At 33.5% G+C, this 15,055-nt stretch overlaps 2 protein-coding genes across 3 annotated transcripts in view; both read left to right on the top strand.

Moving 5' to 3' along the window:
- The window catches only part of LOC128169194 (glutamine amidotransferase-like class 1 domain-containing protein 1), a 93,980-nt gene that overhangs the window by 6,885 nt on the left and 72,040 nt on the right, over positions 1 to 15,055 (top strand). The window lies entirely within an intron of this gene.
- Positions 1 to 15,055, top strand: part of LOC128169174 (beta-galactosidase-1-like protein 2) — a 128,099-nt gene that overhangs the window by 1,906 nt on the left and 111,138 nt on the right. The gene's annotated exons all lie outside the window — the stretch shown is intronic.

Here is a 15,055-nt window from a genome sequence, read left to right on the forward strand (position 1 = left end):
ATATCACGACTCTGTGGCATTTTATATTCACACTCGTTTCCCCTATTTGTTTTATATATAGGGGAAACGAGTGTGAATATAAAATGCCACAGAGTCGTGATATCTCTGTTATTTTTTTGACTGGAGACATAAATAAGGGGTTGTTAACGATAATTAATAAAAGAAATTGGAAAAAAATAGAAAAAAAATAGAAAGGAGTGGGGGGGGGGGGGGTGTAGTGCACGGTCCAGTCCACAAGCACCTGTGTTGTAAGCCAGATATATGGCTCGCTATTCTCTGATTTAAAACAAAGCTTGTGCCATGTGTTTGTTTACATTCGTTGCATAGAAGTAAAAATTTCAAATGTTTTTGTTCTAATCGTCGTTAAATGTACACATAAATAAACAATCTCTTCTGTTTGTTATACATCTTATATAATTATGAAAGTGATATTTTGTATCCAGAAACTTAAATGTAAACAATAACATGGCACGAGCATTGTTTACTAACAAAAAATAAAATGCTATGCATCCCGCTTGAAACTTGACATTCAAATTGTAGTTGATCTTTAAAAAAAAAGCTTTGTTAAGCATTTTGTCAAAATGGAAAAAAAAATAAAATTAAACTCTTATTGGGAACATGCCCATTGAAAAACCTAAAACAAGAAATAAATAAAAATGTCACAAAAACGATAAAAAAAGTACACTGGTATAAACTAAGCAGGGATAAAATCACAATGTGGTGATGACTTTCTTGCGATACAGTTATTCCACACTGTTACAAATACTCGTATACATGTGCTTCGTAAAGCTCTTCACCAATCCCAGTGTCTAACGGCTTAGTAGCAACGTCAACTATTTATATAATAGTGTTGTGTTGTGCACTATGTATCAAACCCTGACTACTATTTAGGCATAGTACATGCACAACACAACACTATTGTTATTATTATGCCGACTGTTAAAATACAGACGTGCTTTGCTAGTAGCTGTGACGTTCGAGTGTTGGCAAGTCCCTAAAAATAATCACCGCAAAAGCAAGCGTTTGTTTGTTTTTTTTCTTCAAATTAATCAATTGATTTGATTGTTTATTTAATCAAAAAGTTGTTGAACAATAAAAAGTCAACAAAGGTTTATGTTCTTTTCAAGAAATGAGAGACACTTGACCTTACCGAGAAAACTCGAAATGTTTAGCAGACGAAATCTCATTTAATTTTTTTTCTTGTACATTCTTTATCAAGCGTCATTTAAAAAAGCATTTTTGTGATTCTCATGTAGAATTTCTTTGTTAAATGTTCAATCAATGTGTTCATAAGTTTATAAGAAACTTTAACTTTAAAATTATTCTCAATAATGAAGTGTTTTTGGAAAAATGAATAATTTTAATTGCTTGATGTCAGTCGTATATATCTACGTTTTATATATATAAATACCGTTAGTGTAAGTAACGGCTAATTTAGCGTAGCGGTAACGCGTTGGGTTTCAAGCTGGTATGATTTTAGCGTAGGCGCTTGAAATATTTACGTTGAAAACATTTGCCGTGCTCTATTTCGGCATAGTATGCTTACGCTAAATAAATCCTTTGATACTATGCATGCGAAAATAGATGAGTATTGAATATATAGTGACAAACTGACAGAAGGCATAATAATGCTTAATGAAACAGTCGTCAGGTCTTGAGTTTCCCTGCGTTCGGTATCAGTTTCTTTATTTTAGCGTTTTTACAATCTTTACTCTGAAAATCCGGGACGATGACTGTGATACGCCATTCTACTTTCGCCACCATTCTAGTGAAAGTGAACTCAGTACTTTTATTTTATTTATAAACAAATAATTAAAAACTTCACTATCCAACAACCAAGCCCCTATGACATGAAGGTGTTAGGTCTTGGAGATTTCTACAACACAAACTAGCATTTTCCTTATTTGTTTTGTAAGGTCTTTCGTTTCCAGAGAAAGTTTAATATCCTGCAATGACTTTTGAAATCGATTTATAATCAATAACCATGATTGCAATTATGAATGGCACTAAGGGTTATGACTATGTCTAGATCTACATATTTGTATCAATAATGACAGAACCAAAATAATGTAACATAATTTGTATATACTATCATTTTGTAATGGGTCAAATGATCGTAGTCTAAGTTAAACTCTTAACGCTTAAAGAATATAGGGCGGTGGTTTAGACTGGATAATATATGTTCAAAATTGTAACGAAGATATGTATTGTCTGCTTTTTTCAGGATGGGAGCAGGTTAGAGATCTTGGTGGAGAACCACGGGCGAGTGAATTATATTGAGTATGGTTCCAATAGATTAAACGAGGAGAGGAAAGGTATAACGAATTTACCAAAATATAATATTTAAAATGTTAAATTGATAATTCTACAGTTAAACCTTCTGTCAGTCAATCAAATTTAATATCACCACTCATGACCTTTGTCATCTTCGCTAGCCAAGGGTTTTCGGTCCACTTTGCTCCCCATAAACCCTTGGTGGATTTCATTACGAAAACTCGGTGACAAGCTCCGTTTTATGATTGGCTGCAGCTGCGAGTAGCTGACCCAATCGCAGTGCTTGTAAATATAAACTTTAAAAGAAAACACATGTGTGATCTTTGGTAACACATTCGGTGCTTTTTAACAAGTTGAGGCACAAGTTCTCGAGTACAGTGCCTCGATGGTCTAACCAGATCGCTTTAAAACCCTATATATTTTACTGGGATTATGCATAGTTCTGCAAACTTGTCAAGGCTCGCGTGATAGCATGGGAAGTAAACATGGCGAATGTAGAAGTTGCCTATCCCGTTAGTATATTCGTCCCTGCCTATGGTTATTGCTTTTAAAGGTTCAATGAGATCTGTTTTATTTTATTTGTTTGGTTCGCATTATTCACGACAACGATACCTGGTTTTATGGCATGAAAGCTTTCATATAAATCGGCGACTTTTTCATTCCCGGTACAGATCCTTACAAAACACTATGAATAAAACATTCCGTGCTTTCCCACGGTTATAACTTAATTCGTATTTAATAGCATCGTTAATTATGTTCCGATATTCGGTATTCAACATGTTTTCAAGTTGTATTAATGCCGTAGTGTATATAAAACCCGTTGTTTAATTCAATTAAAATGTAAATATGCAAGGGGCGCAACTCAAGTTGCTCGCTAGATAGCGCCACCACATCACCGAGTTTTCGTAATGAAATCCGCCAAGGGTTTATGGGGAGCAAAGTGGACCGAAAACCCTTGGCTAGCGAAGATGGACCTTTGTGTATTTGATGGATTTCAAAATACAAAGGGTTATAAACTGGTTATGTAACGTTATTATGTATCAAAGGTATTTGTGGATCTGTAAAATTGGATGAAAAGGAAATCAAGCAATGGCGAATTTTTCCGTTAGATTTCAAATCCAAATTCCTTGACAGGTAAGTTGAAATTTTCACTTTTTTTTAAAGTAAGTTTAGTTTGTATTGCTTTTATTCACTCAAGGAAATGATAAATGTATATAAAGTGTGAAATGAAGTATGAACACTTTAAAAACCTGTTTTATTTCCTAGTAGATTTAAATAATTGAGGTAAGAAACACCAATTCAAAAAAGTCTAGTTAGTGACGTTATTTGTAGATGGAAATGGCACTGAACCGGAAATAAATGCAATATTAAATATAATAGTGATGATTAATATTTTAAAAGGTCACTCGTATCTTAAAATCAAAAGCAGACATCAAATACAGTACGGTTGTTATATATTTAAGTTTCAATGACATCTATTTTCCATTCAAGCCTCCGTCGTTGTTCCAATATGAAGTCTCCCGTGGAGGGTGTGAGGGGACCACTAGTCGCCAAGACAATGTTACATATAGATTCGTCTCCATGCGATACTTTTCTTAATATGAAGGTAAATATTGAACTGCCGCTCTCTAAAAGACATTCACTATACAATAAAAAAAATATTTGTAGATTTACAAAACGAAAATAGCAAATTAAATACATATAGGTTAAAACGTACGACATAAAACAACCAAACTGACAATAAAACCAAATAGAACATGAATATGTATATGTTTCATGTATGTATGTAACAATACCTAACGGAGATTTTTGTGATGATTTTCAAATTATTTGTATTTTCTATTCGATTTTAATCTTCAACTTATTTATCTTCACTTACAAACTCTGAAATTTCCATGCAAATGGATGGGTAGTCAACCTAATCATAAAATGTTCGTAGATTTTCACATACAATATGTTTTAGTTATTTAAGAAATAAAGTAACGCCTCGGCTCTTATATTTCAAAAACAACATTTCTCGACCTCGGAGGTTATCCTGCAACATTCACGATTACAAGAACTTTATTTCAATTCTAATAACATCCCAGTATTTCTACAGATCGTTTCTCCTATAGAGAGACGATCTAGGTCATTTTGACGGCTGTTCCGTGTAACCCAAACGGTTTTGTTTGTAATGTTTACATGTGTATCCATCAAAGGAATCGCATGCAGACGACATACTTTTTCTTTGGATTTTTAATGCTCTTCACTTATAAAATATCTTTGAATCATATTCCTAATATTATAAGGAAAATTTAATAAGATTATTACTACTACACGTTATATATTTTATTTAAAAACACGCTGTGAAAATGTGCTAGGGAGGTCCTAGGAACTGACGCATTGATCTCTTACATATGTACAAAGTAACACATCGTTTTGACTGGAACTAACACGTGAAATTGACATGGTTTTAAAACTTTTTTCGGTTTGAAGATGTACTTTCATGATCAGTGCGAGACAAATAGGTATTTCTGATCTGATAATTTACTGATGACGTTCGTGGTAATTTGGAGAATAATGTCCGCAGGATCTCTTTGATCTTGGCAATAACTGTAGTAGAACTATTATTTTACAGTGAATAAACATTCCACATATTTAGCTCTTAATAAAAATTCAATTATATTTTTATACAGAGCTTTTCTACAGAAAAAAATAAAAAATTGCAACGACCCTCGAACCAACTTAAATATATTTTAACGAGCAGGTATGCAATGACTGTGTGTATTGTTAATTTCAGGGTTGGAATAAAGGCATTGTAATAGTGAACAACTTTAACTTGGGGAGATACTGGAAAGTAGGGCCGACAAGGACCCTGTACATTCCAGCTCCGCTGCTGAAACAGGGTCAAAATGAGGTACCAGCCATATAGTCAATTTCATTTTCTTTTCTTTTTTTTCAATTAAAAAGTAATACTCAGTTTGATAAATTGAATTTGTGCTCTCTTTTTTTCTAGATCTGTCGATTAGTTTTTGCAAATAGATTTGAAATGAGAGTTGTAATCTCGGGAATAGCTTACATCGTAGACGTTGTTCATAATAACAACGATAAAACAAAAAAAAAAACTCCATTTTTAAGATTAACTGTAATTTTTTGTAGATCCAGATTTTCGAGCAGCACGGGTCTTGTAGTACTGCCAGTTTTCTTCATGCCCCTCTGCTAGGAGAGAAAGTGGTCAAGAAGTCGACTCTGCATGCTACCCCACAGAGTCTGAATAAGAACCCGACCCCACATGGTCCGTAAAGCAAACCCGACTCCACTAAGTCAAAATCTCCTCTCCCGACAGGAGGGATGTGGCAAAACGTGGAATGAAATGGTTGTGTTTGTTAAAATGTTTTTGATGTTCAATCATATCAAATATTTTTATGTGGCTGTATTTCATAAATTTTGTTATCTGAAAAAAACGCGCTATATCCGAGAATTCGCTATATCCGTGTTCGTACTAAACGAGTTTAACTGTTAATAAACTTGATAACTAAGTCTTGTAGTACAAATGTTTTCTTTTTTTGCCATGTTGAGGATCTAAATTAGTGCAGCAAGTACCATTTAAATAAAAGAAACTACTTTGATACATTTTTAAGCCAGTGAATTTATTTTGTACGCATGCCATGATTTGTGAAAATGGTATCAAACTTATATTTTGTACGTATGCATACATAAAACCTATTTTAACAGTTAACATATCTTGGAAAAAATACTTTGTATGGAAGCTGTGCAACTTTTCAGTAGTAGGTCATGCACTCTGATATGAGCAATAGATCTTGTGCTAAACTATAGGAATTAAGAATCCTTTCCAAAAGAATTCAGACAGGGAGGAAACTCAATTAAATGCATTAATGAGACTCCTCCACAATTTTGTGTATGGGCTTTGATACTCAGGTGACCGTTAAGGCCTATTGACCTCTTGTTTGATTGACCCTCTTTAAATCTTTTAATCAACCCAACAAAGCACATCTCAGTTCATGAAGAAATTAACTTGATAACGTTGACATAAAAAGAGTACTGAAAAGGATAAATCTCTCGACACCCTATATTTGAACTTTTGCATTTTCATTAGCGTTATTTGGGATCTTAGTTCTTGACCTTTATATATACAATGTATACACTTCAGCTATTTCAGCTCTCACACTTGAGATATTCGTAGGCTAGTCATTAGTTTTGTGAGCTGTATACTCACTAGTGTTCAAGCTAGCATATATATATATATATATATATATATATATATATATATATATATATATATATATATATATATATATATATATATTTAAGCTGAGCTTTAAGGTGTTATTTTCGGTGTTTTTTTCGAACCGTGGTTTAGCGCCGTGTTTAATTTGCTGAGACATACATGTATTTGTGTTAAAAAATAAACAGCAAGATCAATGTCTAGTAAATGATTCTAAAGCGTCTTTATGGTGCTAAAACATTATGACGTCATAATTGTTTCCCCCGCACTTTGAGGCCTTGAAGGGATTGCTAGAGTATGTAGAAACTGAAACAGTTTCTTAATATTCTAAGTTAACAGGTCCAGTACAATCACTAGATTTAGCTACGTAGCTTGATTTACCTACATAGCTTTATTTACCTACCTGAAGTAGGTTTATTTAGCTACTCAATCATACTTTTGCCTTAAACTGGCATTTGTACTAACAGTCGCACAAAGGTGCAGCAGTAATTTTCAACTTTGAACTGATCTGAAAACAATTCATAAAAAAAAACAGTCTTAAAACTGTTGCTCTTTTTGCGCAAATGCAGTCAAAGTTTTAAAAGTTTTGGGGCTATGTATAACTGTTTATGTGTTACCAAACAGCTATTTTCTAAATGGGACAACAAAGGAAAACAGTTCTGGTTAACATGATGATTAATTGGTAATAATTCAGCACAATATGAAGCAATCACACTTATCCATGCCTTATCGCACACAAGGTGTCATACAGTTAATCAAACAATAGAAATGCATGTTTTCCTTAAAACTGCTCAAACGCAGCGATGTTTTTACTATTTTTCCTGGGAGTTGCTTTTATAAACCTACACAAAACAAATATAGATTGACAGTTACTTGCGAATTTTTGTCTGTTTTACATAAAATGCAAAATTGCAGAAAGGTAGCTAAATAAACCTACTTTAGGTAGGTAAATTAAACCATGAGAAAAGTTACCCCGTTACCTTTATTCATTTTGGCATCATTTTTAAGAGGAAGACAAGAGCCTGTTAAATATCATTTATGGAGAGACTGTATGCGTTCTAGATATATGAAAAAAAATGACAATAACAAACTGTCAACCACCTCAAAAATCCATAAAGCGAAACTCAAATTCAAAGCAGAGCAACATGGACCTCTAAAAAGATAGAGGTAGGATCAGGTGCCTAGGAGGAGTGAGCATCCTCTGCTGATTGACCGGTCACACTCGCCGTGTGCTCTTTGTCGTAATCGGGGAAAACTTCGTAATCAATTACGTGATTAATTATGGTCTAACAATTAGTATGAAAAGCGCCAGTCAGCATGCGCCCCAATGGAAGATTGTATTTGCTGACAAGGTCTTTATATCGAACTTACGAAAAGATGACTTTAAACGAGACTGTTGATAGTCCTGTTTTATCAACTTGTTTGTCAGTAGCTTGCCTCGCATTAGAAACTGTTCATACGAAGACCATGTCCTCGTGTATCGAATTAACTGAGAGACAAAAGCACCATTTGCAGGTGATGAATGTATATTGCTACATAAGTAAGGTAAGTTGACTATAGAAAAAATTGAAGTCATCGCGTTTAACATAAAGTTTTGTTGTTAGGTTAGCATCAATGTCCATTTCCAGTAAAATATCCAAATATGAAATAGATGACGCAGACTCAGTAGTATCTTTTATTACAAGTTCACTGGGATATATCCAGTCGACGTTAGTATGCTGATAAAATTGTTAATTGATAATACGTCGTCAATATCCCTGAATGTTGAGTTGAAGGCCCCAGTGTATAGTCAAAATGCGAACACGTCGAGATTTGTTACTTTTTTCCTTCATATTTAATGGAAAATCACAGTTAAAACACGATTCTTCATTGTGTTTATATAACATTTTAGCCCCGGTACACCGGTACACCCTTTTGTTACATTGCAGGTCATCTAAAAAGGCAAGAGAGTTCGTTTATTTATCGAAGTATGATGTAAACGAACATGCTTGAATCAAAAATCAGATTAGAGCTCTTTTATAAGTTCAAGTGACCTTTAATTTTCACAAAACGGGCTATTCAGACATTTTATGTTATTTTCACTTAAGAAGAAAATTCAGCTCCTTTTTCAGACGGAGATCCCGAACTTTGCCACAGCTATTATGTCATTTCCTAGTTACAGAGAGATAAACCATACATTTGACATCCCGAGAACTGATTAAAAACGGCATCTGTTCTGAATTGTTTCTAAACTGTTGATCGATCAACTACATGCTTATTAATAATCTGCTAAGATTTTATTATTTTGCTACAATGGAATAGTTTTTATAGAATTCATTAAATGGAGAAAAAGGTTAACAGGAAACGCTACCAGTACTAAAGGAATTCTATTTACTCACATCCACAAAAAATGATAACAAATACTGACTGACATATATAACTTTTGTTTTTGTTAATGTGTCTGGATTTGGATTAGATATAATCTCAAAATGATCATTGTATTGAAAAAGTGGTTACGCATACAGACATGCATTAGTCTTCAATTTACATAAATATATAGCTTGTTTTTAATACTCTTCACACATTAATGTTATTTATGTTGAAATAAAAACTTGAAACATTAAAGCTGAACACCGCTCGTAAATAGGCACTGTCCGCCATATTTCTCTTTAATCACTGCTGTCCCTACAACCCTTATATAAGGGACAGACCTCTAAACAGTTCAAAGTACTTCGCTGTAGAGGTCTCACCTGTGTGGACGTACATTTTGCCTCGCCGTCTTACCCGGTCGCGATGAAATTATCAAATTTTACGCACTTTTTGAAGCCAGGAGAATACTAACATCAAATAAATTGGTCAATGCATCATTTACGAACAGAAAATGAACATAAGATAAGAAAAAATGCATAAAATCTAAAGACCACGAAAGGAATACTACATGTCGGCCACGAGGTTCAGGTGTGCAATCGGGTGTAACGAAATCGAAGGGTTTATATACCAGGTATCTGTGTGACGGTGCCTATTTACGAGCGGTGTTCAGCTTTAAGTCTGAAATCTCTGTTGTAACAGTTCAGGATTCGTTCATTTGGAAAATTGTATACTAAACTCCAAGGATTACGTTTACTCAGGGGTTGCAAAAATTTTACTAATACATTGTAGAAACGGAAAACTACTAATTGCACATTGTTGCTCTACTATTGTAGTGCTATTTTTAACTTCCAAATGACCTACTTTTATGCTAGTGACCTCTGAATGTAAAAAAAACAACGTAAAAATCGTCCACCCTTACCAAAGATTACATTATTTTAGATTATTGCAAAATATAAAACCAAAAAATGGATACCTTTACTTATTGTATATTTAAACAAAAAACTGAACTTCAAACCCTAAATTTAACTTATTCGGAATTTCCTAAATTGATTTTCTAAACTTTCTCGATATTTGATTGAGTATTACAAAATTTTATAGGAGAACTAAACATAACTACTAATAACAGGTATTGCCTGTATTTTGTTGGTATTTTCATTATAATACTTAATCAGTAATCCAATTTTAAAGATATGCTATCAAAAATTGATAATATTACGATGCTATTGCTACATAAAAAATTTAAGCGGCAAAAAGAAAATGAAAAATTAGTCGGAATTTTCCCTGTTTCGATATGATCTACAATTTTGAATGAACATTTTCCTCAAATAAATCAAACAATAATATCAAAATCGATATTTGTTTATAACGTTGTAATATAAAATTACAACGTTATAATTAAATATCGTTTTTAAAACATTTTTGACATTTAGGAAAATCAAAATACTGTGTTTTGTTTTATATATTTCAAACATCATTGGTACCTGAAGATTACCAATTTGTTTTTATTTTTTCTCAATCAAGCTTCGCTAATTAATAATCAACGGCAATTCTTAACAAAAATCCGGAAATCATCTGGATTTTTTAAAATTACAATCTTGAGCATGCGCATAACATTCACGCTAAGTTACGGGAGGCTCTTTAGTTTATGTTTCCACAATATCAAATTTGCATTTATAAACTCAGAAACGATAACACAAAAACGTGTATTTTTAAAAAAAAAAAATTTGCTATACACTGTATTCTGTTCATCAAAAAAAAAAAAAAAAAATACGGGAGATAACTCTAACTCAGTGCATTTATAAGAAGAAAAATCCCGAAAGTTCCGAATATAAACATCGTGTGTAAATATCGAGTAAAATACGTTGGTGAAAAGGTGTTGAATTCTTTATTAATATAAATCAAATTTTTAGATGAAAGTTATTTACATCATCAAAATAGTTTTTTATGAAAAATTTGAATGTTATTTTCAATACAGCTTCATTAATTTTCTCCAAAATCGTTTCGGAGCGAATCTGCAATTTTTTGCTACTTTACGGGTATAGGGGAAGCCTTTAACTGTAGTGAAGAACTGTCTCGAAACACAGTTAGATTATTCTAACTCAGCAGAGTGTAGTGAAATTAATAGCATTATTTTCGGCTTAAAGCTTGGTTATGTAAATGTCAACAATACGGTGTGTCAATGTATCTATTTCGTAAATGTCCGATATCATATGCAATGTCAACCCGTGCACGCAGTGGTCAAAGTCTAGTAATTACTTAACGTAAAACAGTAGATTCACATACTTTATTATGTATGATGTTTACCTTAAGGGTGTTGTTTACTCAGGGTTTGAGTTCTCAAATCAGGATTATTATAAAGTTCAATGTCGTGAGTAAAATCTGTTCTAAACACAAAAAGTATTTATGAAATGTATTATTATTGACATAACATTCGATATTTCTACTTTATTATGGAATTAGGTTCAAACAAAATTAGACTTTTAGCCAAACAGAGAAAATTCGGACTAAATTTTGCAAATTTTGTTTTTCGCTAAAACATTTTGGCAGTACTCTAATATAAACAGATAAGATTTTATATTTTAGTTTATTTAATTTTGCATATTTTCGGTTGGTTCTACCCCACTTATTCATTTAAAAAATCGCATGGCACAATTGCAAAAATATTGGAAAATGCTTAAAAATGATAAAAGACACCATATCTCAAAATTTTGATCATTGACCTCAGATAAATTTTATGAAATCAAAATAAGGTCAATATAAGTACATGTAGTTTAATAATGTAGATGTTTTTGTATTATCATCATTCAGTTTTTTGTAAAATTGGATCAAAAATGGGTAGGGATTTGAAAACTGATAGAGGAAATTTGGACTTGAGTAATTTGAAAAATTGTTGCTTAAATGTTAATGCTTTGTATTTATTAAGTGCCATTACCATTCATAAACTGAATTTTATTTTTAAAAAGTGTTTAATTATTTGTAATATGTTTCACAATTAAGAAAATATCAATTGTTGTGTAAAGTTTTATGGGATTTTTCTTGATTTTTCTAAATATATTCAATGGCCATTAACTCAAAAAGTAGGTCATTGACCTACTTTTTTGAAAGAGAAAAATAACACTACAATAGTTGACTTTTCATTATCATCAGTGGAATTATTTTTCATTCTGAGTAAATGTCATCTTTAAGTACACATATTTTATTTGCAAAAACAGATTTTGTTTACATTTGATATTGTATTTTCTTCACTTTACCTCTCTCACACTCAGCCAAAATAACTTTGTTTCTTGAGTCCACACATAAACCCCATGGACGCTGTAAATAACAGTTGCCAATGTAGCGGAGGAACTGTTTATCCTTATCCAGGGTGTGGATACGGGGATTGTTGTACATGTAACAGTCTGTTGTCAGGATCCGACCCTGGCTGTCTGTTGCAATTCTGATTGGGTTAAATGACCCCTTGGAAGAAGACGGAGGTCCAGTGTAGGCAAACCCGAGTTTCCCGGCCTGATTGACCACCACTATTCTACGAGCTCCAAAGTCTGACACAATGATATCTAGGTTCCTGTTCTCGCTGATCTATTTAGTGTGAATACCAGATGAACAGAGAGGTTGCCCTTCGTCATCATTTTGAATAATTTTGATTAATTTGTTTCTCAATGGAGCCAGAGTAACGTACAACTTTTGTTTGTTTATTTCCCTCACTTAACATGACAATCAGGAGATCAGAGGAGGTACTACAGACACTGCGAGGTGTCCACCCCTGTAGTCTGATCACTGTTTGTATATGTGTTTTCTTTACTATGTTCACAGTTCTATCTTCTGTATCAGTATAAAACAGATCCCCACTCCTTGTCACTGCTATGTCCCATGGATTGTTTCCTGATTTGGTTTGGACTGACTTAATTAGTTTCCCACGGAGGTTGTAAAGTCTTATAATATTGTCTGCACCACAGGTCCATATAGCTTCTTTACTCAGACAGGACACACTGCGTAGTATAAAATGTCCATACGCAGTGTTTATCTCTGTACAGTACCCGCAACGTTATTTTTTAAAATCCTATCCTATCGTATCGTGTATCAATCCTATCGTATCGTGCGTGTATACTGTTCTATCGTGCGTTAATTCTATCGTATCGTGCGTGTATACTGTTCTATCGTGCGTTAATCCTATCCTATCGTGCGCTAATCCTATCAGGTTTATCGTTTAATTTCAACAATTCTTCCGTTTATCCTATCTTGTTAATCGTTTCGTGCCTTTTCATAAGCAAGTAAATTTATTACTAAATTAAACAGTGAATTTTGCACGGTGATAGTTTCCCACCGCTCCGGGGAAAACACGTCCTCGTGTTTTGAATGAAATATCACATTTCTTCCTCTGTTCTTTGATTTTCTTCCACCGGTGACGGACGTTTGAGGACAGCTGAAGTTTCTACAGTTGACCGTTGTTTTCTGGTGATGCACAGAGAAAATTGTCTGCATAGTTCATGGCGGCTGGAACTTTTGTTGTCCATCGTTGTAACGTTGAGACTGAGTTGATTTTAAATGGGGGAACTCGCTGGCTGAAGAGGTCCAGGATCTGACTACTGCAAAATATATGCAGCAGCCCCGGGCGTTGTTGTTACCCTTAGGATTCATCCACCAATTGTGACCGCGTAGTTTTTTCGGTGCTAGAGAATTCTTCTGGGTCTGCATCGGTCGTGTGCAGTACGAACCGGGTGAGGGAATGTTGGCGTAAAGGGTATAAGGTATAAGGTTGAGGCGCGCTGTGGGCCGTAAGGTAATAACGAAGGGGGGTAGGTTTGCCGTATTCCCGAAGGTCCACCAGTATACAGTTCCAGAGAAATAAACCAAGTGATGAAGGATTCCGTATTTATTGGACGAGATTCAACGATGGCAACATTATAACATTTTAACAGACAAACATTTTACAAACAAGTCGGATATGGCCAGTAGTGGCCTCCGGACTCAAGACTCTGTGTGAGTCGGACGTGGCCGAGGCTGGCCGCCGTATTCCAGACTGCCGATTGACAATTTTTTATAATTATTTATAAGAATCTGAACAATGAGTATAAATTGACAGGTGATGACATAAGTAAGCTGAGTGAAAGGTTCACATATATAAAATAATTAAATAAACTCAATGAGTCTTTGATGTCCAAGACATGAAAAACTGATAATTGCACAATGTTGTTTTAAGAGATTAACAGTCCTTGAGACATGGCACTCCGTCTCTTTGAAATCACATATAGAGTCCGAAAAGTGTCAATCACTAAATAAATAAGTAACTTTGTAAGAAATAAACTGTGAGAAAATATTACGAAACAGATGTTGAATTTTAAAAGAAAAGTCCAAAATAAAGTTATAATTAAACAGTGAATTTTGCACGGTGATATGCAACTCGTTCGGTGCGCTGTATACGATTATTTATCGAACAAGAATTGAAAAAATCCTATCCAACATTCCGTCAGGATACTAATTTTTTAAATTTTTTAGATCAAAATTAACCAATATTATATGTAAATCATATCTGTTAACATTGAAAATGAAAAACGAAGTTCTTAGGAACAAGGTAACATATTTACCTGTATATCGAATATATTAAATCGTACGCAGAGTGTATACCTGCGTAAACACTAACTTTTATGCAATAACATTTTGTTGCATCGTATTTTACAGAAACAAAAATATTTATGATATAATCTATATTTAATTAAAACCCGAGTTGTATTTTGAACCCGTTATTTTCCGTGTGATATTTGATTTCAGGCTGAGATGTTCTCGGCTATCAGCTAGGGTGTGTGGTAATGAGAACAATGTTAACAAATCGTACGCGGAATTTGTATCTGTGTAAATATTTATTTAACTTGTCCTGAATAATTCGTTTTTAATGCATCATTTTCTTATCCAGAGAGAAATGTACTTATGATAGATTTTATATTTACTTTATACAAGAGTTGGATTTATATAATTAAACCCGCTATTTTCCGAGTGATTTAATCTCGGGCTGAACTATTCGCAGGGTACGGCTAGGGTGTTCGGTAATGAAAACAATTTTAACATTACAGAAAATTTATTGATCATTAAAGCTCATAATTTTAGTTGAAAAAAAAATTAACTGGTCATTTTTTTTACATTCTATAAATAATGCAGTGATGATTAACAACTCGGCATTTGTTACTAAAAAGAAATTCCACGTAAATCTTTATT

This window comes from Crassostrea angulata, unplaced genomic scaffold (genome assembly GCF_025612915.1).
Source record: "Crassostrea angulata isolate pt1a10 unplaced genomic scaffold, ASM2561291v2 HiC_scaffold_106, whole genome shotgun sequence".
In the NCBI taxonomy this organism is placed as follows: domain Eukaryota; kingdom Metazoa; phylum Mollusca; class Bivalvia; order Ostreida; family Ostreidae; genus Magallana; species Magallana angulata.